General features: G+C 46.7%; 1 protein-coding gene across 4 annotated transcripts in view; it reads right to left on the bottom strand.

Moving 5' to 3' along the window:
* Window positions 1–25,382, bottom strand: part of SBF2 (SET binding factor 2) — a 2,983,421-nt gene that overhangs the window by 2,296,459 nt on the left and 661,580 nt on the right. The window lies entirely within an intron of this gene.

Genomic DNA, 25,382 nt, shown 5'->3' with positions numbered 1-25,382 from the left:
TCGGGTTCATCAATTCAGATTTATGCATGTTAATGCGTAGTCCCGACGCCTCCCCGAATTCCTCAAGTAGGAATCTACTCTGCCCGCTTGATTGTTCAGGATTAGTTAGGGTGAGTAGCATGTCGTCAGCGAAGGCCGCAACTTTATGCTGTCTTCCCCCAAAAGGAATTCCCTGCATCACCTCCGACTCCCGGATAGCCTGTAGGAGGGGATCCAGGTAAATAGCATAGAGCAGAGGCGAAAGGGGACATCCCTGCTTCGTGCCTCTGTGGAGTTGGAACGGCCGCGATGTCGTTCCATTGACGACCACCCTAGCGCGAGGCCCCTCATAGTTTTCCTTGACCATTTGCAAATATGCGCCTCCTAGCCCCATTCGTTCCATCACCTTAAAGATGAAAGACCACTTCACCCGGTCAAACGCTTTTTCAGCGTCCAATGATAGTAAAGCTGCCAGAGTGCATGTCTTTTCCACCTTTTCTACCAAGTGTGTCACCCTTCTTATGTTATCCGCCGTCTGCCTGCCTTTTATAAATCCCGCCTGATCTTGATGAATCAAGTCCGGGAGAAGCCCCTCTAAACGATTGGCCAAGATTTTTGTATAAATCTTGGCATCTACATTAATGAGCGCTATCGGCCTATAGAAAGATCTTTCTTGGGGATCCTTGCCCGCTTTTAGAATCAGGGAAATCTTTGCTTCCTTCATAGATGGGGCTATATGCCACCTATCCCTGAAAGAATTGAAGAGGTGGGTCAGTTGTGGCACCAGAATCCCGGCATAGGATTTATAGAACGATGTTCGATACCCATCCGGGCCGAGAGCTTTGCCCCCCGGTAGATCTCTGATAACCCCCCTCACCTAGTCTTCCGTTATTGCCTGATGTAGGCCAATCTGGGCGTCCCTATCTATCTTATCCAGGAATTCCTCCTGGTCCTGAGAACGGGGGCTTTGAGACGTGTACGTCTCATAGAATTCGGCCATAGCTTCTTGAATGTCTTCTGTGACCCTTGCCCCTGCCCCCGTCTTTAAAGCCGTAATTGCATTTCTTGATGCCACGCCTCGGAGAAGGCACGCTAGCAGGCCACCTGCCTTATTCCCTCTAGCATAAAATGTCTGCCTTACCGGGAGCATGGCACCCTCTGCCTTTTTAGTTCGTAGGATCTCCAATTGACCCACCGCCCTCCTGTAGTCCCTCTGATTGTGTCTATTGGGGGTCTCAGCTACCTTGTTCCGAGATACCTCCACCTCCAGCCTGGTCTCCAGGGCCAGCAACTCCTTATTTATTTGCGCCTTAGCTGCTATGAATTCCCCCCTCACAGTGGCTTTAAACGCATCCCACCTAGTGTCTTCTCCCGTGTCTCCGCTCTTGTTATTTTCAAAGAACTATCTCATCTTGCCCTCCATCTCCTCCCTTATCATATGGTCCCTCGACAGGTATTCCGGGTATTTCCACCCCCATACGCCTCCTCCCCTCCTTCCCAGCTTTAACTGCATAGACAGTATTTTATGGTCCGCTATTCCCATGGGGCCCATCTCCATCCCCTCAACCCTTCCTACTAAATTTGCTGAGACCCAAATATAGTCTATTCTGGACTGTGTGCCATGGACTTCGGAGAGAAAGGTGTAGCCCTCCGCATTCCCTTTAAGTTCCTTCCAAACATCTCTCAACCCCGCACCCGCCATTGCATCTCTTAGGCCCGTCGAGGCCACCGCTCCCCCACCTGTGTGCCTGGAACCCCCCCCATCTGTCTCTGGCCCTATCCCAGGCTATGTTGAAATCGCCCATTAGAATTATCTGACCCCTTTCCCACTCTTCTAACTTCCCTAAGAAGCCCCGCAGAAAGGAGTCCTGCCCCGAATTTGGCGCGTAAACGACCCATACCGTATAGGCCGCCTGTGCAATGCTCCCTCTCACTATTATAAATCTGCCCTCCTTGTCCCCGAGAGTCTCCTCCACCCTAAAGTCGACTGAGTTCCTGATGGCCAGCGCCACACCTCCCGATTTAGTGGGCCCCGATGCATGAAACACTTGATCAAACCCCCTTAACTTGAGTCAATACTGATCTTTACGAAGCAAATGCGTTTCCTGTAGCCCTAGGAAGTCAGGTCTACCCCTTCTTGTAAATTGCTCAAGTTTGTTACTTTTCAGCAGGGAGTTGAGACCCCGGACGTTATGAGTTACCCAATTGAACGGTGCTGTGACTCCCCCTCCTGCTGATTATACCTCCCCCACCAGTCCCCGCCAATCGTTCCCTCTGCTTCAAATACCCAGGTGTGTTTGAAATGACCATGTCGACCCTTGGGCAGCACCTGCTGGGCCCCTTTCCCACCCCCAACACCCCCCCATCCCTCACCTGAAGGCCATACCCCTAGGCCTTACTGCACCTCTCCACCTCACCTCCGACATCCTTGCCCCCCCGATCCCAGGATGTTTGCTTGTTTCTCCTCCCCTCCTAGCAAAAAAAAAAAAATCCTTTCTGCCCACCACCCCTTACCATGATCAACCCTCCCGATCAAACCCCTTCCGACCCCGCTACCCCCCCCCTCCGCTGCTGACTCAACTCCTTTCTCCTTTCCAGTGGGCCCCCGGGACCCGGGTTTACGCCTTCTCCCCACTCCAACCTGCATCCATTCCCACTGCCTAGGTCTGGCCCCTGCTCCTACTTCTGAGGATTTGCCAGATCTGGTCCCCCCAGCTGCCCGATCCGCCTCCTGGTCCAGATATCAATTTGGAGAATCCGCTCCTTCTTGCATTGTGGTGATCCGCTTTTGTGAGCCACCCCACTCTAACAAAAGCCCAAATGGGAAGGTCCACTTGTACTTGATCCCTTGTTCCTTAAGTTTAGAGGTGATTGGTTGCCATTGCCGCCGCTTGAGAAGGGTACTACTGGCGAGATCCTGAAAAAGTTTGATGCGTTGATTGTCATAGAATATCGGCTCCTTCTGTCTGGCCGCACTTAGAACTGCTTCTTTTTGGGCGTACCTTGTGAACGCGGTCAAGACGTCTCTCGGTCTGGCCTTTGGGCTCCTGTTGAGGTAGCCTACTCTGTGAACCCTGTCCAGCTCTATCTTGTCGGGAGAGGACTCCCCCAGCAGCTCCGCATAGATCCCTTGGACCGTTTCCTTTAGATCCCTGTCTTGTACCATCTCCGACAACAGTTTCAGTCTGATGTTGATCCTTCGGGACCTATTTTCCATGTCTTCCATTCGAATTTCTAGGCTGCGGGTCGCCATGTCCAGCCTCTCGATCGCCTCGCTATTTTCCATTGCTTCTCTATCCACCTCTTGCAAGCCTTTTTCCACGAGGTCCATTCGCTCACCCAGCTGGCCCATTTCCTGCTTAATTTCAGCCATTGCCTGGTTAACATCCGATCTCATTGGTTGGAATTGCTCCTGGAATGTTTTCCCCAGGGATGCTTGTAGAGAGAGCAACTCCCCCCGCAAGTCCTGGCGTGAAAGTTGCGCTGCCGGGTCGGGAGTGACAGGACGCCCCTCTGCCATATTTTCCTCCTGTGTGCCCCTGCGATCGTCACTGGCGTCCTTATTAGTCGACATGGAAACCAGAGGGTTTAAGGTATCAACTTGCAAGAGTGCGCTTTTAGTTGTTCTGCTCTTGTTCCAGGCAGCCATAGTGGTAGGGCGCCAACCAGGGCGGGAGGAATGGCGACTCCTCTTTAAAGATCCGGCCCCAGCTGGGGGAGCCCGCAATCAGCCTTCAGGACGTGGCTCCCAAGAAGAGCCCTTGGTGCCCCTCACTCCAGACCCTCGTAAGCCTTTATGCCAAGATGGTGGACTCGCTGTCACCCTAGCTTGGGCTGTATGCTTGTGTCCCGTTTGTCAACAGCCGTGGGTTATGCCCGGTCAATGCCAAGTAGGGGGTGGGCGGTGGGTCGGAAGATGTTGGGCGGACACCCCCCTTTTTGTCGTGCCTTATCGATGCAGGTGGAGGCCGCCGATGAGCCAAGGTGAACTGCACGGTGGGAGCTCCCCGCCAGCCGCCTCCTCTATGGGACTATTCCAATGTGAGATCCAGGTTGTGGCTGCCGAGTCCAGGCGGGGGGCCACCAGGCACATAGGGGGGCCAGCTGCTCCAGGCACCCCTTGGGGCCGGCGCAGCCCGAGCTTGCGCCCCGCTCTCGCAGGCGCCCCCCCAATTGCACTCTTCAAAAAGTCATATGCCCCCTCACCTGTGCTGCTCACGGGACAATGCCACCCCAGGGCTGTTCAACTGGCCCCCGCTCCGACCAGAAAACTTCCGCTGCCCGAGGGAGCCTCCAATCCATCCGCTTCCAATGACCAGGATCCAGAGCGCCGCTGCGGGCGCCGCCGCATAAGCTGCGGGGCCGGCACAGTCAACAGTACGCACCCCCGCTGACCGGGCTCCCGCCGGCTTCCTCCCAGTCTCCAAGGCTCTCCCCCTCTGACCGGCGCCGCACTCTCCTTCAGCCCGGGACGAGCACCGGGTCCGCACCACAGCGCAGGGGGACGGGGCCAGCAGATGCGGGGGCCCGCCTGCCCTCCCGTGGGTGCTCCCCCCGCAGTCCACTGTCTCAGGTCGTGAGGACGGGGCCGCAGCTCCTCTGCCGCAACGCCGTACGAGGGCCTCCGATGCCTGCAAGGTCGCGCCACCCGTATGGACACTTTCGCGGCCCCAATGACACAGCCCCCGTTCCAGATGAGTGCGGGGGTCACGGAGCAAGTCAATCCGCCACTCCTATGCCTGCTAGGGGTGGTGGGACCGCTAGATTAGGTTAGAGGGCTACGGAGCGCCGTCGACACCCGTCTATCTGGTGTCGGCGGCCATCTTGGAATCGACATGCACTTTTAGTGGCAGCTGACCACATTCACCTAGTCACTTACAGCTGCTCAATCCCTAGCATTTCACTCTTTGGTACACCTAGCACTTAACCCCCACTCCTCATCCCTTCTCTCTGCACTTGCACATTCTGAATGCTCACATGGCCTAGTAGGTCCGCCTCTATCTTTCAATGTTAAATATGCTTTCCATTCCCATATTCCCTCCCTTTTGCCCTGTAGGTGCTTTGAAACACAATTTACTTGATGTATAAGCGCCTTATAAATGCACAATAAAATAAAAAAACTATTACAAAAATATTTCGAGGGAGCGGTAGTAGAAGATAAGGAGAAACATAAGTGAGAAGAGAGAAAGGAAAGAGCGGGAAAAGGGAATGAGGAGAGGAACACCACTGAAAGGACAAGAATTCAAGACAGTGAAGAGTTGGAAAGAGCACTGAACACTTAACAGGAGAGGAATGTCGAAGTACCTTGGGGTTCTAATTGTTCCTGAAGTCGCAGCCACCTGACCCCTCAAACCACAAGAGTGCTTGAGTGGTGGTACCGGATAGCAAGGTCTAGGTGGACCAAAACGACATCCTGATAAAACCTGTGCCAGTCTACAAAGACCCATATCAAGGAAGGAGTGCTCTTGGGCAGTACAAAATCCCAGAGACTGAGTGGTTGCTTCAACTGCACAGGGCGAAGTCCCTGGCCTTGACACAGAGGGAAGATCTAAAGACCAGGGTCCTAAAGGAAGTGCATAGTCAATTGGGGGACTGTGACAATTTTTGCTTTTATTTAGACCTTACCACTGTTTGCTTAGGAAACCCTAACCCCTACCATGACAAGAATAAAGAAACTCGAGAACTAACTGATTTCGAGTCTGTTGATTCCTCAGCAGTTCCACACTTATTTTGTTGGCAGCGTTTCAAAATTGAGGAAGGGCACAAAATACACAAATGGAACATTTTATGTGGGTGAAACAAACAACATTGGAACAAACCAGAGCTATGGTATGTAGGTCAAACCTGACACTGATTTAGGTAATTTGAGAGGTTGTTCAATAATCGTTCACCGACTGGGAAGATGTAACACCCACTTCAGCTTTATCAATGAAGCCCCATCTTGCTACTGCCAATTGCAGTGCTATTATGGTTGTTGAGGAGTTTTACTTTGTCTTTATCCCAGGAAAGCATGGTACCATTGACTTCAACAAAAACTCATGTTGTTTATGAATCTGATGAGGATCGCAAGTGATGGGACTGCTCTGATGATGCTTCTTGTGCCTGCTGTCACTTGTTTTCATTTCGCGCCGCAGTGGAGGGCAAACATGCCAAGCTGCTCCAGGCATGCCTGCCTCTACGTTCTAGATCAACAGTCCTCCTAATGGTGTCACTGCCGCTCTAAAAGATTAATCTAATGGAGAGCAGATTATCGTGTAACTCTCTAAAATGGTGGAAGCGGAAACAAACATCCCAACACCTCCCCACATTTGCAAGACTTGCTGAAGCTTAATGTATACCAGCTATGACATGGCTCAGAGATTGCAGGTTGAAGAAGCGAAACTGGTGCAGAAAGAATTCGCTAAAATAGCACTTGAAGGGGCAGTAACAACTATTACAGAGACTGATTCGGCGCAGCTGGCTGCAGATTGAGCAGATGTGAAGATAGCAGCATTTTGGCCTGGTGGAGCACAGGGACAAAGGGGTGGCAGACATCAGTATCCTGAATGGCAACAAGGAGGTCAGCAGCGAGGGAGGGGAGGGCTCCAAGGGGGATTTGGTGGGATGGGGCCCAGGGGTGGTATTAATTATTATAATTGTATTTTTATAACACGTTTAATACCAACGACTGGTGTCTAAGCGCGGGATCCGGATTTGAACCTGTGTTGCTCTGCGCTGTCCTGCTTCCAAGACAAACAAGTTGCCCCTGAGCTATCCTTCCTTCCTAATGGGATCATCTCAGTGCTGGAGCTGCAGGAAGGGGTGACATGTGAGGGAGTGTAGAAGCAGGCAGGGGGCGCGGTACAATCCAATACAGCCAACCTGCCCCCACACCACCACAGCCGTGTACCTTCCCACCCCGAGGTTCACCATGAAATACACAAGGCCTACACCCAATCGCCACCAAGACCCCCACATATGGAGACACAATCGCCACCTAACACGCTCCCACAAGCAGCCCAGCAGAATACACATCCAATGCAGTGCCAAATGGGACGGTATCGCCTTATCGATGGGTCAGCGTCATGGGAGGAAACCCTTTCACGTTCCCAGGTACCAACACTTAAACTGATTAGGACAGCCCACAGAAAGCTCTTGCATGCCCAGTCCTGTCCAGGACTACCCACCCTGATGAGAACTCCTTAGTGGGTGCTGATATAGGTAGTAAGCAGTTCATCTTTATGGTCAACAGGGGTGCCACTAAATCACGCATCAGTGAGGGAAACTTCCCACTATCAGGTGAAAAACTCAACACGCAAGTATTCTCTGGGGCTGGCGCAACGGTTCCCAAAACAGAAGAGGTAGCTATCAAAATAGGAGGAAAGGTGGTGCGTGCACCCTTACTGTACTCCGAGGCCTCCCCGATAAATTTGTTGGGACGGGATCTGCTTAGCAAACTGAACATGACCATTTCCTTTACGGAGCACGGGGTGGTGTGCGCCACCCTAGGCATGCGTGCCTTAAGGGCAATGGTCATCATACAGGCCAGAGGAGGGGAGGTGGTGATTCGTGGTATCCCTGTGGACCCGGACATGTTTGTGTATGGAATAACAGTATTGCGTGATAAGGAGCCCCAGATTGGTAAGGCGTGTTGGTGGGTACCATCAGATTTCATATTACGACCAGTGGTGACCCCAGAGCTTGTGGCAGGAGTGATACTTTCTCTGGATTTACAGGGCCTGGTTGTGTCAACTAAAAGGACTGTTGTGCTGGGCACGAACTCGACGGGTGCGAGTGGCGTACTGTATTGTGCATTGACCCAACGGTGTCCCTCAAAGAAGTTACAGATGCAGAACTGTTTGAAGATAGGGTTGACGATGGGGAGATTGTCTTATCGATTTGTATCCCCTGTGAGATTACGGTGCAATACTGCTAAGTGCATTGCTCCTTGATGGCCCTTGTAGCCCTGCCCCCATTCACAAACAGATTTCGAGCAGCTCCCAGAAAGATTATGGACAACCAATTGCCACAATGTGGCGCTCCTACAGGGGGTGGCACCGGTCTGAATAACACTCAAGCAAGGCGCTGTGTTGCCCCTAGCGAAACAGTACCCGCTGTCCAAAGAGGCAGAGAAAGGCATTCAGGACACCATTGTGGGAATAATTGTACCCTCCACCTCCCCATGCAACACGGCTATCTGATCAAAAAAGTGAAAGGCAGGAGTTGGATAATGATCCAGGACCTCCGTCTCCTAAATGACACTGTCCAGGCAGAATTTCCTGTGGTCCCGAACCCTGCAACGATATTGTGCAGCATCCCTCAAGAGGCGACCCACTTCGCTGTGGTGGATCTCAAAAATGCCTTCTCCTCTATAGCCCTTCACCCCAATCCGCAGTACCTCACTACGCTTACGCATGGGGGGGATGTGTTTCGAACACACAACATTACCTCAAGGGTACGGTGAGTCCCCCAGCATCTTTAACATGATCTTGCACACAGATTTAGGGAACATTCAAGTACCCAGCACCATTATTCAGTATGTTGATGATTTGTTAGTGTGCAGTGACAGTGAGCAGCAGTGACAGAAAGACTCCATCACCCTCCAGAAACTGCTAGCGTACAAGGGGTACAAAGTAGACAAGCTGCAATATTGTCTCCAAGAAGTGCTCTATTTAGGGCAGCTGATATCTGTTCATGGGAAGAAAATGATACCAGATCGTACCGCCTCAGTGTGCAGCACTGCCCAGCTCAAGACTGTCAAAGAGATTAACAAGTTACATACCCATGGTAACATTCTTTCGTTCCTCCCACATATTCCTCATCTTATGATATTTCCATATCCAGTTTCAGCTGCTTTGGATTTTTTTTCCAGCAGAGGTCGCTGCGCGTCGATGCCTGTCGACTCACTGTCCCTCGGAGGCCTCCCGCTCGATGTTGACGTCATTGATTGTATAAAGCGCGCATGGCGATCATTGGCTTCAGTTCTGTTTTTAACGTGTATAGGATATGCTACACCCAACAATTACTCCTCCTTAAAGAACAAAGGCTGTAATCGCATGGAGAATTCTACTGCGCGGTAGCTCGGGAGGGGTGATGAGGAATACTTGGGAGGAACATCCAGTCGAAAGAAAGTTACCATAGGTAAGTAACTTGTTCTTTGAATGGATTGTGCCCTGCCACGTATTCCTCATCTTATGAGGAAATCCCAAAGCAGTGTATGCATTCCTGGAGGAGAGAGTCAGAATTTTCAAACTCCTGATAATTTAGGAGCTCCTTTATAGGTCTGTGTGCAAAGATTGTAGCACTGCCTTGCCAAATAATCCTTCCCGGGTTGAGGAAGAGTCTGAATTATAGTATTTGGTAAAAGTGTGTACGGATGACCATGTGGCTGCTGAACAAATACCTCTAATTGAGACCCCCTGTGCAATGTAGACGTGGTAGCCATACCCCTGGTCGAATGAGCTCTAAGGCCCTCGGGAGGATCCTTTCCCGCTAATCTGTAGCATTCAGATATTACTAAAATGATCCAGCTTGATAAAGTTTGTTCCAAAATTGCCATACACAACTTGTGGCCGTGTAGCCTACAAAAAGTTGGTCATCGTGTCTTAGTTTAGACATCCTGGAAATGTGTAACCAGGATGAAGAGTAGGATAAAATGAAGGTAAAATTATTTTCTGAGTTAAATGGAACTCAGACACAATTTTAGCTAAGAAGGTAGGTTTAACCTTAAGGATATAGAATATTGTATACGGAGGCTTGCAGGGCAAGGCCTGAAGTTCACTCATTATTCAGGCTGATGTAATGGCCACTAAAAGGATGGTCTTTAAAATTAATAACCTTAAAGGACAGGAATGGATAGGCTCAAAAGGAGCACACATTAGAAATTGCAACACCAAGTTGAAGTCCCAAATAGGGACTTGAAATGGGACCGGAGGAAATGTATTTGTCAGTCCTTTTGAGAATTGTATCATAAGTGGGACCATGACTTGAGGAATGACGGGGACTGGAGGAAACATATACAGGAGTGGAAATCCCAGTCCACTATGAACCCATTCCCTAGAGCTCCTCTTAGGGGAAATTGCCTTGAGCAGTCCTGCTCACACTTCCGATTAAAACCGTTCGCGAACAGATACACTTGAGGGGTTCCCCAAAAGGTGAAGATCTCTTGACGGACTTCCTGAGCTAGTTCCCACTCGTGGCAGACTGCTCTACCTGCTCAGAGCATCCACTGCTGTATTCTCCACTCCGGCTAGGTGAACTGCCAATAGTACCAGAGCTGCATTGCCTCTCTGCACAGTGGTAGTGACCCTAGACCTCCTCTCTTGTTGAGGTAGTACATGGCCACTCTGTTGTCCATCATCTGGACATTCTTTCCCTGCACAGACCGCAGAAAGATCTTCAGTGCTAATCCGATTGCCCTCCGCTCCAAAAGATCGATATGTAGGTTGAACTACGATGGAGATGAGCGACCGCTGCTTGTCAGATTGTTGGTATGTGCTCCCTACCCTGTAAGTGAAGCGTCCATTACTACCTTTATCTCCGGGTCATGGCTGCCAAAAGGTTCTCCCTTCAGACTGTTGTCCTCACAAGCCCACCCACAGGAGATCCTGTGCGACCCTGCTTGGAACCTGAAGGAGATCTGACATCCTGCCTGAGAATTGAGACCACCGAGTCCTGAGAGCCCACTGGAGCGATCTCAAAACCGGGCGCGCCTTTGGCACCAGAAAATTGCAGGATGCTATGAGGCAGAGCAATCTCAGAAATTTGAAGGCCGGGAGAAGCTGGGCACTTTTGAATTTGGTGACCATATGCAGAATGTCTTCAGCACTCACTACTGGTGGCGAGGCTTTTCCCAGGGATGCATCTAGGACTGCTCCAATGAATTGGAGCCTTTGGGATGGTATCATGTGGGACTTCCTGAAGTTGAGGTAGAAGCCCAGTCCGTGGAGCGAACGACAGGTGTAGCTGAGATGTTCTAAAGCCCATTCGGGGAACTGACTCTGGTCAGCCAATCGTCCATGTAGGGGTAGACATGAATCCCCCCTCTCCTGTGACTCATTGCCACCACCGCCATCAGCGAAGGTCAGCCCAAAAGGCATAACTCAAAACTGATCATGAGAACCGCCAACAGTGAACCTCAGGTACGGTCTGTGCTTGTGATGGATTTGCACATGAAAGCAAGCATCCTGAAGGTCCATTGATACCATCTAGTCCTGAAGCTGGAGGGCCTAAACGATCTGAGAAAGGATAACCATCTTGAAATTGTCCTTCCTGAGGAATTTGTTCAAGTCTCTTAAGTCCAAAATGGGTCTCAGTCCTCCATCCTTCTTGGGAATTAGGAAGTACAGGGAGGATCAACCCTTGCTCCTCTCCGCTACAGCTAATGGCTCTATAGCACCTTTCTCTAGCAGGGTCAAGATTTCCTTCAGAAGGAGCAGATCTGGAACTTTAAAAGAGCTGTTACCTGGTGGATGACTGAGGCCTTTTTAGAAAGGGAATGCACTAACCCTGGGCAACTGTTTCCAATGCCCATGTATCTGACGTAATGCCTCACCATTCTTTCAGATGCAATGAGAGTCTGCCTCCCACCGGGGTCTTGTTAACTAAGCAATCTGAGAGGCTGGAACAGTGGCTAATGGTAAAGTAGTCACTGCCTGGGCGGTCCTGGTACCTCTTCCCCATCCACCACGGAGGACTCTTTTTTGACCTCTTTGATTGGACATTCCTCTTCCCCTTCCGACTTAGAGGAGTAAAAGTGAAAGGACCTACCCCCTCCAAGGTGAGCCAGTTGGGCGGTTTTGTGGCTGTCTAATAGCAACACCAAAGAATTTTGCTGCTGCCTTGGAGGTCTGCAGTTTCTCCAGGCTCTCATCAGCTTTGCTACCAAATAAATGTGTGCCATCAAAGGGCATGTTAAGAAGTCTGTATCACACATTTGGAGCAAAACCTGACTTTTTTAACCAGGCAAATATGCGTATTACTGTACTAGCCGCCATTGACCTGCTCATTCTGTCAGCAGTGTCGAGACCTGTCTGGAGGGATTCACACATCGCGCCCTTCCCATCCTTGACTAGATTTAAAAATCAGTCTCTTTCCGCCCCTTCAGGGATATGCTCAGCCACCATGGCTATACATTCCCAAATAGTGTAAGTGAACCTGGCCAAGGTGCACGTAGCATTCACTGACTAGGGCCATACTGCAGAGAAAATCTTCTTGGCCAAAACGTTGTAACGCTTGTCATCTGTGTCTAGGGGTATAGTCTGGTATGCATTTTGTTTTGAGATGGATGTGGCAGCCTGTACACCAAACTTTCAGGAGTGGGATGCTTTGTCAGATAACTGGGGTCACTACTGGATGCCCTGTATTTGGATGTTAATTTGTTATTGACTGCCAGAATTAATTCTGGTGTCTCCCAATTTGTATGTACTCTTTTTTACAGAACAGCGTCACACAGCCATTCAGGATTCTTACACAAGGTATACTAATGGCACGCACAATAGGAGCCACACGTTAAGATTTTGTTCACACCTTTCTGCGAAGTCACTTCCATTACATATGGCCAAATAATCAGTGCCTTTTAGCCCGGATGACGGATACAGTCCAAAATGCATTGGCATACAATCATTACAGCACTGAACTGTAGATGGCTACACAAGTTGATACTCTGTCAATGATTTCAACTAACCATTTGATCAAGGAATTTGATATAACAGTATCAATGGCAACTCCATAGGAGAGCTGAACAAGAGCACACCTAGAATCAGATACATTTCTGATTCTTTTCACATTTTTTTTATTTACTGCCATAATTAACTCTGGTGTCTGCCAATTTGTATTTACTCGCCTTATCACAGCCACATGAAAAGGAAGAATAGGATCCTCCTGGGGTCCTTTATCTTTATCATCCTGCTGATATATTGGTATGGGTCTTTTCCACACCATGTATTCCACCTCCCTGGACATTAAATGTCTGTATGACCTTTCTGCAAGGTCAGTAGGACCAGGTGTCCCAAATTTAATTCTGGGGACCTATCCAGCCATCGCCTTTTTGTTTTGCTGGCTTATCTAGTCCACTTGAATTTTGCTGGGACTCCTGTAAATTTGTCATCCTTGATTCCTTTGAGATCCAGGGTTCAGGGACCCCAGGGGTTCCATATTGTAGGCCAAAGAAAGTGAATCAGAGGAATGTTCTGCTTTCTCATAAATAGAAGAAAGGGATTAAAAAATATCCTTTCTTGGTAGTGGTGTATATAATTTCTCTGTAATCCTTGATGACGTTGCCGAAAATCTTCGACGCTGCCGAGGGCTTCAATGCTTTCGCATTGAGGGCTTTTTAGGGTCAGGTGAGGCTAGAGTCTTTCGGCGTCGATAACTTCTTCCTGGAAGATTTGTCTCGACTCGAGGGATCCTCCGATCGCTCTCAAGGAGATTTTTTCCTTGCCTCCTGGGACCGAGGGCGCACAGGTTTTGCCCTCATCTTTTTTCTTGTCTAGGTTTTTGACCTGCCCATGGCTTTCATAAGTCTTCGAGGGAGGGTCAAGGCTGCATTCTCGAAGACTTTTATAATTTTTACTGTGAAATTGTCACACTCACCCGGTGAGGCTAATTTCATCGGCATTTAACCCGTTCTGGGGAGGAACTGAGGCACCTTATGGTGTCTATACTTTGAATGCCGCAAAGATGATGAGTGGTGAGAACCGCTGCGTGATCTTGATCTTTTTGTCTTCTTTCGACAAGAACTATTTCTTGACTCATCTGAAGACTGTCTGAGTCGTCAGTGGGGATTTAGACCTACTTGCCGCTATATTTCCTCTGCTCTTTCATCGAAAGAATGGCCTTACTGTCGAAGGTAGCGCGAGAGGAACCGAGGCACCACAGGCACACCAAATGGGGGTCCGTAAGAGACATCTTCACCCCACACACTGTACCAAAGCTCACCATATCCGAAGTGATGACTTCAGCTCCGTTTTTCCAAGAAAACCAACGGTTGTTGCACTCACTTTATGCCATTGATGACGTCAAGATGGAGGCAGAGGCCTCCAAGGGACATTGAGTCAGCAGGCATCGATGCGCAGCGCCCTCTGTTGGAAAAAAATTCTGAAGCAGCTGAAGATGGATATGGAAATATCATAAGATCAGGAATATGTGGGAGGACACAATCCATTCGAAGCAGATATTTTTATGGTTGTGTAACTACTGCACAGCCTGGATTGTTGCAGTGCCTTAAAGAGGCTCAAAAGAATGACCGCAAGATAACATGGATGGGGCACACCCTCACCAGCTTTAATGCCCTGAAAGATGTCATCTCCCCTGCCACAGTAATAGATAGTCCTGAGTGCACACACGATTTATCTAATTTCCCATTCAAACGGCCAGTTGATGACTGCAGTATTGACAAAAAAAAGAGCACAATGGGCCACAAGCCATTGGCCTACTACAGCAGACTGCTAGATTCTATGATGCAGAGACAGTTGCCATGCGAACAAGCACTTGCTGCAATTGCATTTGCAATTGAGAAAAGCTCCACAATTGTTATCGGGTGCTGTGTAACTGTACGTGGAGCATGCAGTATTCGCCATTTTGGAGAGTTGCAAAACATTGACTACACAGCAGACATACGCATATGAGATCATCCTGTCCTGCCCAAACATTCACATAACATTCACATAGTGAGGTGCAAAACTGTAAATCCTGCCACCTTTTTGACAGAACAGTGCACTGAGGAAGACCTGGCAACGCATGATTGTGTAACCTTTGAGGGGGAGGAAGATGGCATCACGAAGGCAAGGGACTGCCCACTCGAGGGGGGATTCTTTTTTATTAACGGGGCAGCAACCATCAACCAGGGCACAGGTTTGAAGCATACTGGGCGTCAGTGGTCCACCTAGTGGACGGGGTCTATGCGGTATTGGTGCAAAAGGTTACCCATGCACTATTTGGCCGAAGCAGCAGAAATCATGGTGTTCATTCAGGCGCTTCTGGGGTCTTAAGGGTGCCACGTCATCTATTCTGACGCGGCCTATGTCACCACCACGGTGCACGCAGAAATGACACAATGGAAGAGGAGGGGCTTTAGAAGGGCTGACGGGACCACGGTACAACATGCAGCACTGCTAGATAAGCTAATTGACATACTATCCCAACCCTCATTAACAGCAGTGGTGAAATACACCATCCACACCCACAACACAGACAAGGTCTCGCTCTGTAATACTGCAGTGGAAGACAAGAAAGCAGCGTATTTACAGGTGCCAAGTGTTCGAGAAGCCAGTGGTAGCACAGAGCAAAAAGCTGCCAGACTCCTACAATTCCTTACCAATTGCACAACTAATTGAGTTGCAGGAGCCACAGGAAGAGAAAGATTTATGGTTGAAAAGGGGATCTAAGCAGTCCCCTACAGTTTAATTGCGGCGGCAAGAAACATCGAGCAAAGCAGTTCGACCAGTTGCATCATCCCTCATGTATCGAAAACCATATCACTGCAGATATAAAGGAGGACTGGTTTGTCCCAAATCTGCAACTACCATGGTCAAACATACGGTACTGGATGTACCTCAAGAACTATTTGAGGTACCCTGCCCTGCACTACTGGGCCGTTCTGCGAACTGCATATATATTATGCGGACATGGGGGAAGGATTTAACAAGTCTCGCTATTTAAGAGTGGTTGTATGTCCCTTCTCATGGTGGGTGGAGGCTGGTCCTTGTGCACACCCAGATTCAAAATGTGCTGCCAAGTTCTTGGTCAGAGAAGTATTTCCTTGATGGGGCGTGTGCTAAGTATTATGGTGTGACAACATCACACACTTTTTCAATGAGCTCTTTAAAAAGATCAAAGCATTTTCGGTATTAGGCATCGGATGTGTACAATTTACTACCCCAAGCCAACGGAAGTGTGGAGAAGATAAATGGTCGTCTAAAGAGTAACTTATACAAGCTTTGCACCACGTTTAAGTAAAACTGGGTGCACTGCTTGCACATTGCTCTGTTTAGCATGCTCACACAACCATGTAAGGATCACCACTTATCGCCACACGAGGGGGTAATGGAACGTATGCACACGCCCCATCTCCAATCAGGAGGGCATCTGATGCTCACAGGGCTGCATCTATTCTAGGGGAGGAATTAAGAAGTTATTTTCTTACCTTAACGAAAGCAATAAAATGCACCTCTCAACAGATCGCACCGCCGAGTACTGAACAGACGACCAGCGCTGCACCAGACTGTCCACCTACGTCACCCCCTCTTCAGCTTTTTCCTGGTGATTTTGTTTTCATAAAGAACTGTGTCCGCTGATGGAGCAAGCCTAGAAATAAGGGCCCCTTTTGAGGTCATCTATGCTACTCCTCTTCCAGTAAAGATTTGTGAACTGCGCTACTGGGTGCATCTGATGTTCACAACGCAGCCCAGGCCACGCACCCCCCGCAAGCTCAGTAAAATATTACGAGTGCACGTTGAGTACTGCAGTTACACGTTCTCCTCCTGGTATTGTTCTTAAAGAAAGACGGGTGACTGCATATGCATGGATTGTTTGCTTTTTTGTGTGTTCTTGATTTTCTATTTTGAAAGCACTCCAATGAAACGACCTCAGTGATACCTTAAAAAGCTGCTACACACTGTTTGCCCAAAGAGTTTTGGCTCTCTCTTTCTCTCTCTGCCTTTTGTAATGGAAGTTACACAGATGCAACAACTCCATCCATAAAAAGCGACATTATCGTCTTCAAGAATATTCTCTTAGAACAGTGTTTTCCCCCACGTATATATGTGTTCTGCATTGTGTAGCTGGTCTTTTTGCTATCTCTATGTAGGATTAGGAATTTATTTAAGATGTACTTTTATATGGGATGGGCATATAAAGAGGGGAATAAGACATGCAAATCTGACTCATTAACTAGTGGTCCCTTTGGGTTTTCAACATACCAGACTGCTGTAAATAGATCTGTATTCAACAAAACAAATGAAGTGAATTATACTGCGGCCGCGGTCCATAATATACAGCCTAATTCATCTGCTAATGATACACGTGTCACCCACTAGCACATAGGGACGCTTCACGTGTACTGATGTCATTTGTTCCTGCGTTTTCTAATTTATTTGTAAATAATAGTTTCTCTCCTAGTGCCTCACATTTTAGTATTCCAAAATGTTTTCAAAGAAAAATTATAAGAATTAAGTACGAACAGTACAGAGGTCTTGGGTTGGATACAATAGAAAATGTGCACCATCCAGAGTCAAGTAATAGCTGGTACGCAGACATGAGCTCAGTGGGGAAATGGAATAATACGAGCTGTTATGTTTGCTCCCTGATACCAGATGTGTCGGGAGTCCCCAAGGAATTAATGCCACAGGAAACTCTGATTTTGGAGGATCAATGTTTACTCCATCTCACATTGTGCAAACCTGCGAAGCACTTTCCAGACACGAAGCATGCGACTCGAAGTAGTGGATCCTGATCAACTTTAAAGTGCCCAAAAACCAAAAAGTGTGCAGTGTTTGCAAGACAGTAAGTAAAAATGGTAAGCTTTGTGACAAATAGATGGCAAGAAACCACAATGAGCCGCATGGCGGGAGGATTAGTAGGATTCGGAGAAGAAGTGATAAAAGAGGTGAATAGAGTATGCAGCGCATACTGGAATGAGCAAGTGGCGAAACTTGCATGGATCGAGGCAATGGAGAAACCAGTGAAGGTGCAAAAGCAGGAAGAATACAAACTATGTTTCTACAACGAAGGAAGCGTCTTTGTGGGAGTCAATAGTAGGTGCAACAAGACATTTTATATTCCAGACAACTACTGGGTGTGCGGCCAGCAGGCATTTCGCACCTACCGCCATCACTGAGGAGCACCTGCTCGCTTGCTTCGTTGCACTCGGCCCTCCTGGTGGTCCATGAAGAACATTTGATAGTGGGACCAGGTGGCTCGTCGGCTTCAACACCTACACCATGTCCGATATATCCACCGCAATGCTACCACGGCGGCCTATATTCCGCATCTTGTCAGAGAAGGACTAAAAAGAAAAATTGCAGAGAAGGAGAAGGTCCAATTATCTGGCTCAAGATTTCTTACAGCTGTTGAAAGAAATACCAGACGAATAACGACTGTACAGCAAAGAAAAAACATTTTTTTGCAATGTTGCTGTTACCAGGAATGCAACCTGCTGCAAGCGCCAAATGGCTCCAGATCGTGCCTTGAGAAGTGATGCAGCTGGCTAATGACACAGAACAAGGCCTCAACGTGATCAAGATGAAAATGCGCGCAATCAGGCTGACGACGCTGAAGAATCGATGCATGCTAGACCTCCTCATGGAAGGAGGGTTCTGTAAAGAAACTGGTGATTCATGTTGCACCTAAATACCTCCTAATGATGCAGAAAACTGGTCCCTCACCAACATAATAAGGGCCCTGCAAGGTCTCGGCACTCCCATGCAAACAGAAGTTGGCATAAAAGAGACTGATTGGTTCGACAAACTTTTCTTGGACAGCATCCTGGATGGGACCCATCGTGAAGATGCTGGTTCCTGTGATCATTTTCATGTTGGTGATCTTTTGCACCTGCCAGCTGGGGCTTCGATGCTGCGCAAAAGCAGTGCCTAGTAGCGCAATGAGGATGGTCCAAAATGGGGTACAGAAGGCACCTCGTGGTACAAAACATAGCGCAGTACAAACTGATGACCCAGTCAAGCCACGCATGATTGCTATAGAGCAAAGCCTTCACCCACAGGCATAACCCCAGTTCTCCCACCAGACCCCAAGAATCTAGCAGGGGATGGAGGGTATATATATATATATATATATATATATATATATATATATATATATATATATATATATATATATATATATATATATATATATATATATATATATATATATATATATATATATATAAATGACTTGTACTCCCAAACAAAATGCACAGGCAGGGTAACATTTACGGTCCATATATAGAGCATCGGTACCAAAGGATGGGTCACCAGCCGACTTGGAAGCTGAAAGATTGGAAAATGAAAGAAGGATAAAACAGGACGAGAAGCTTACAAAGGAGTTTGTTAATGTAGTATTAACGAAAGGGGGGGCTGTTGGAAAGTGGGGATGTTTGTCCCAGACCACCAAGCGCTTTTGAATGCGGCAGAGGCCTGGGAGTGTGCAGTAGGGGTTCAGGGAGGTTACAGGAGGTGTGGGGGGGTGTCACATGGGGCTGTAGTGCAGGGAGGGTGGTGTATGCTTTAGCTTTAAAATACAGTGAGAACTTAGATGCCATTTTAGATATTAGCAGCCAGTTTGGATTTGAGGCCTAGCTTAGCACTATAGCCAAAATCACAGCCTAAGCCACACATGGACATGAGCGTATGCATGCAGGAATAGGGAATAGCGCGTTGCTTGGGCATCAGTGAAAAAGGCCAGAGCTGTAGAGATTCAAGATTCAGAGACCTTTCATTGTCTCAAGTTGCCAGCATTCGTATCCCAGAAGGAAGGCACCCTGCAAGGCCACAAGGGGGTTGAGAGCTCTCTGCGAAAAGCAATCCCACAAGAATGAGGGCACGAGCCTCCGACCTTCGCTGTCCCAGTTCTAAATAACAGCACCCAGAGGCCCCCATCCCAAGACCTCCAACATTCCAAGGTACCAGCCAGTCCCAGACCCCCGACCATAAAACTGTTAAACCTCCCAATCAATCAGAAAAGATCAGAAAGCAGGGACCAGTTGCCTTCACCATAGGTCACGTGATTTGTGCTGTGAGGTGTCGGGAGGGATAAAACATCTTGGCTAAAATGAAGGTGGGGAGCTTTGGATGGGCACCGGCGTGTCTGAAATAAAGCCAGTGTGTGCAATGATACGACCTCGAAGTAACCTCTTAGTCCTTGTCTGCAGTACCAGGTGCAAATTAGGTTAGAGATAGAGCATGTATTGTTTTTCTTCCCATAATTGCCAATTACTTGTATCATTTTATCTGATGATCCGCAAGGAGTTGCCCACGTGGAGGAAGATGGACAGACTGGGCTGGGACCAATGACCTGGCATCCCTTATTGAGGAGGTAGCCTATGTATAGGGTCGCACCAACCAGCCATTTAGATTTGTACCATATGTAATTTACATCACTGACGACGCTGTGTGCCTACATGTAGTGTTGCTCGTACTAACTTTGCCAGAACGTTCAGTGGCAGCAGAGTGCTTTGCTGGCGCATTTCTTTATTTGTGGAAATAAAACTTTGTTCTCTTTACAAGAGGTGTGCTGGACCTTTTTCCCTAGTGGGTTGCTTTTTCTGGTGTGGTTGTTGAAGGGTTTCTCTACACCAATACATCATATTTAATAAACATGTTTCAGTTACATTAAACAATCTGACAATACCCAGTCACACTCTTTATACTGAAAATAAATTTAGAAGCCAAGGCACAATCTAGCACATAACAGAAAGGAGGTTTATAGCTCAGGTGATACAATAGTGATACATCCATTGCAAGTGTTGCATATTATTTTTGTTATTGTTCATGTTTACGTTGGAACGCATTTTGTTTGTTGATCCAGTTAGCCTTTTACCAGCTACTATTGGGCAAGCAGAGGACCACCAATCTATTTGTAAGGACAGCTCCCCTGAAATAAAGGGGGTTTGGGGTGTGATGCAAGTTTCTTCCTACACTATCTGTGCTTTGAAGTACAACCCCTCATTATGACAGGAGCACCTGTGTGGCACCCCAGAATTTGGTGCAAATATAGATCTTCAGCCACCAAATCTCCTTTTTGTCAGGTGGGGCCCCTTCTAAGACCACAGTTATAGCCCTATATTAGGACCTACATGACACACCTCAATTCTGACAGGCGCATCTGTGGAGGCATGTCAGAAGTAGCATCATAACAGCACGTTGTACACAACCACCATTTCCATTAAAGGAGCACTGGGGTGAAGGCACTCTTCAAGTGGTTCTAAATGTAATGCTTTAAGAACTGAGGCACTCCATTAAATGCATGAGCCCCTGCATGGAGTTCAAGAAATAAATTATTGTATTGCCAGGATATGATTTAGGATGCTAAGCTTACTGCCTGGATAATCCAGAGCTAATGTGCCAGTAACACATTAAATGATAAAGGCTGTAAAAAAAAAAACTTTAGTTCGAAAACCAATTCACACCCAACCTATTAAAAGTATTTGAAACAGTGAGGCTTCACCATGCCTAAACTGAAATCTAGTTTTCCATCTGTCCTCTTAACAGTCAGTCTGTCAGACCACTCACTACCACAAGCACTCAAGGTCGCAAGGAGCTATGCGCAAGCTGATCCCAAAGTATTCTCCCCTTTCAAAGCCACCGCCATCTGTAGCAAACCATGATTACAGTCAATTAGAGTCTGTGTTTGACTGTTGAAGGAATCTCACCACCATCTAAGCGTTTATATACGGAAAAACTAGTCCTGAGGCATAACTTGTGCTCCCCTTACCAGACTGTTGAACACATCAGGATCTCGTCACCAACCTCTCACATGGAATCCCAACTGAACATTGACTGAATTCTGTCAAATGCTCCTTTACAATTAGCACAAAAAGATGCCACTCGCACATGGCTCCTCACAGCAATGACAACCACAAAAAAAGACAGCTTTGCCCCATGCTTTGAAGAATGACTCACTGGAACAGCAGCAGCTATCTAATGAAAGGTATGGATGTCACAGCAAGATATTCTGTTCTCCAGTAATGGCTTTCAGGTGAAATCACACACATACACAGGACAGGCAACAGACTACTAACCACACATTGAGCATGGGGTTAGATGTGGCAAATGTGTTTTTCTGTTTCAGCCTGAGAGTAGGAGAGCATGACTGCACAAATTGCAAAAAACGGAGTCTAATGTCATAATGTCAGTGGGCATAATAAAGTAGAAAGCACATAGGCTCAACCTAGACAGGTTGAGGAATGACCTACACAATTGGGCTATATAAACCATCATTTTTATTACTTTTCAGGTACTTTTGTAACGTCAATGTTTATTTGGAATAAATATAGCAATAATCTACAGATAAACTAGTTATTACAATAAAATCTTTAACCACTTTTTCAAGGGTTTTTATTGAGACGATTACTATCGGTTTTATACTGTTTAGATTTTTGAAAGTGTTCTTTGTGAACACCACTCATATGCATCCTGGTGCATATCTTGCACTCAACAAAAAATAAATATGCTAATAACTAGGAAAATGTGAATGCTTAGTAAATGACGATGCATTGCCTAAACAAATGCCACAATACTGGCTTTGCCAATACTTGTTGGAGCAGAGCGTTAAGACGCAAACAGCTTCCAATGCTAACCTCACGCTCCCATCTCTTTCCCTCAAAAACAACTCTGTGTCAACAAATGCTCACAATTTGGTGTTGTCTTCATCAGTGACCTTAGACTCATCAATTAATCACTACCACAGCCACCGCAGCCAGGATCAACCTCCTGAATAAAAGATTCACCTCCAGCCACGCCTCACACAGCCAAGACTCACCTTTACCCTAGCACTATGCAAACTTGACTACTATTCTAGCCTACTCCTCAGCACCACTACTCTTTCGCCACTCTGAACAAAGCCCACAAGCTTGCCACACATGTCATCACCTTCCCTGAACCACCCTACCTCTCGACACCATGCTGGATTGCACAATCGCTCCCTCTTCTTTGTCCTACTCTTTGCCATTAAATCTATCAATGCTCCTAATACTCTGCTGAATGCTTCGCTCTTTACTCTACCTCTCCTTCTCTGATGTCTTCTGCTCTCCACAACCTTTCTGTGAATCCCCCGCCTGTGCCTACTATCGCTTCCGCTCTCTTCATTTGCCCCCTCCAGCCACAAAAACCTTCCCAACAGTGAAACCTGACTCAAACACCACCCTGTAAATAGTGAGAAAGTGTCTCATTCGCCACTCCCCACCACTTCCCTAATGACAACCTTAACATGCCTGAAATTATGTCACTCAGCAACATAAATATGTATTACTTAAGATCGATAATAGCACTAGGCCATTGGCCTCAAAGAAGGCTAAAGACTATAAAAAGCGGCGATGGGCGGAGATTGACAAGATAACTAAAACCTCCATGTTCATTTTAAGTCTGTCTACATATTAATGTCCCAGCTTTAGGTTCATTATTCATTCTACTCCATCACCATGCTTACCCAAACCCATTAAACACTGCATTTTGTAATGGCACCTTCACCCTGAGACTGCCTGTTAGTTCTGTTTGAAATGCAAAAGAGAACAGTGTATTGCTAAATGTTACTTGTACAGTTTTATGTAGGTATCACAAGGCGTAAAATTGCAGTTGTTTTCTGCCAGTCTTCTATTTTAATAAACCAATCACTGTTTGAAACAATATCTAGCTGAGTAAATCCTGGATCACATCCTTGTGATTCTGTTAGAGTCATGACCTATCAACATTTACCATCTCACATCTCTGATTACGGAGTGCTGTATTACATGGAAGAGAACAGAAATATCTAACTCTAAACATGTGTTCTGCTTAATACTGAAAGACCCATATGCAGACGAACAATTGTGCAGTTCAGTTTTTAAAACCAGGTTCTTGAAATTACGGTTCGGGCTCAATTTCCAAATCTTGAGGCTTTGCAAAAGAGAAGAGGGCCCACAGACGTATGTCCCTCATGCCATTTGATGTTAGGTTTTTAGAGTGTTCATTAAAATTGGCTAAGAAGCAGGTAAAGGATTTAAAAGGTTACACGCTGCTTTTTCTTTTAATGTAATGTTTTATAATGGGTTAGAACATAGGGAAGGGACACATAATTGTAATGACATGATCGCCATTCCAAAATATGACAAAAAGATTCCCTTGCATGTTAAGTTATGTAACAATTTGATAAAGTACCTTTTTTCAACCTTCTAAACTAAGTTTCTTCGAAAGAGATGAGGGGAAATAAAGATGCACAAAAATGGAACCGAGTGACCAACCCACATAAGCTGTATGCGCCTTTATTCTTATGAAACTGGGATTTATACTGTGCACCATTGCCATTTGCATGCTAATGATATTCAAGCTGTCTATTTTTACATAAAGGTCATCAATCCCCTTATGTTCTTTCTTTATGCAATAAGTGAAATCCCCTTCACTGTCATATCTTCCTAACATTTTATTAGTGGATGGCTATGGTCTCGGAAAAAAGAAGGCATGATGAATCTAGTCTTTTGCTTCGATTTCATGACCATACAGTACATTTGTAAACAAACAAAAAAAAAAAGAATAACATGAAAATACAGTAAACAGCACCAAATAATTAGCGACAAACATTGTGGATTATTCAACAGAGTGAATTTAAGAAAAAAAGATGCAGCAACAAATATGGGTGCTTCAGTAGTAATAAAGGAATACTAAAAACACAAAAGTGGGATTTGTGTGATATGCAACATATTCACATTGGCTCACTTATGGGGTTGCCCCGTGACACCTGTGTTCAAGGCTGGGAACATCTGCATATTTGCGTGGAAGACCAGGCTATCAATTCAGTCCCCAAAACGTATACAAATCGTGTTTCCCACGCTGATATCATTAGGTTAGCTACTAGCAAATTTCGGAGTGCCATTGGCCAATTTCAGGATTAATAGATAAATGAAGCGGTGCAAGATAATTAAATGTCTGCATTCGTTTATTGTTTCTTTCTGAAAGAAAGTCTGCACTAAACAAGCACTGGAAAAGACAATAGGTCTCGCTCCGTAAATGCAAAGCAACAATTAATTTATTTTTAAGGCACCAAAGGACAAAATAAATAAGCCCTACATTTGCTTTGACGCTGCTTATTAGCAAAGTTACCAGACCACCAACCCAAAGGTTGAGATTCATAATAAGACAACCAGAGGGAGCCAACTAATGCTAATCTGGTTGTAACTACTTGATAAAGCACTCCACCTTGGATAACACCTCCAATACATTATAGTGTCAGTAGCTTTTTAGAAATGTTGCCAGTCATTCTAGAATACCAGCAGCACCAACAGATTCTTTTATTAGCCTTGTTCGAAGATGAGTAGAAATTGTTGTGGAAAATAAGACCACCTGTGGGTAGTGTGCTCCAGGAGCACAGGTACATTGGTCTGCTCTTGTTCATCTTGCTGATAGTACATGTGGACTGTGGAGCCATGCAACCTTTAAGTCTAGGTGAATAGGCAGAAGACTGGTCAACAACAAGCCCGGGAGAAGCTTGAATACAGGAATTAATGTCCTTCTAACTTAGTCATATAGCAACACTGTGCCAAGAGAGGACAAGCACTCCAGCAGATGCTAAACCAGCTCGGAATCCAACGACTATACATTGCGTGTAGCCCAAACTATGAATCCAGCATTGCTAGCCAGTAACTACACAAAAGCAGAATTTCGAGGAAAAGAGCTCTGTTGCCAAAAGCCCTACCTGGAATACACAAACATGTTCACGACACCCATTTACACAGAAAG

The sequence above is a fragment of the Ambystoma mexicanum genome, chromosome 11 (genome assembly GCF_040938575.1).
Source record: "Ambystoma mexicanum isolate Mex_15411 chromosome 11, UKY_AmexF1_1, whole genome shotgun sequence".
Taxonomy (NCBI): domain Eukaryota; kingdom Metazoa; phylum Chordata; class Amphibia; order Caudata; family Ambystomatidae; genus Ambystoma; species Ambystoma mexicanum.
This window is presented reverse-complemented; position numbering and strand designations above follow the sequence as displayed.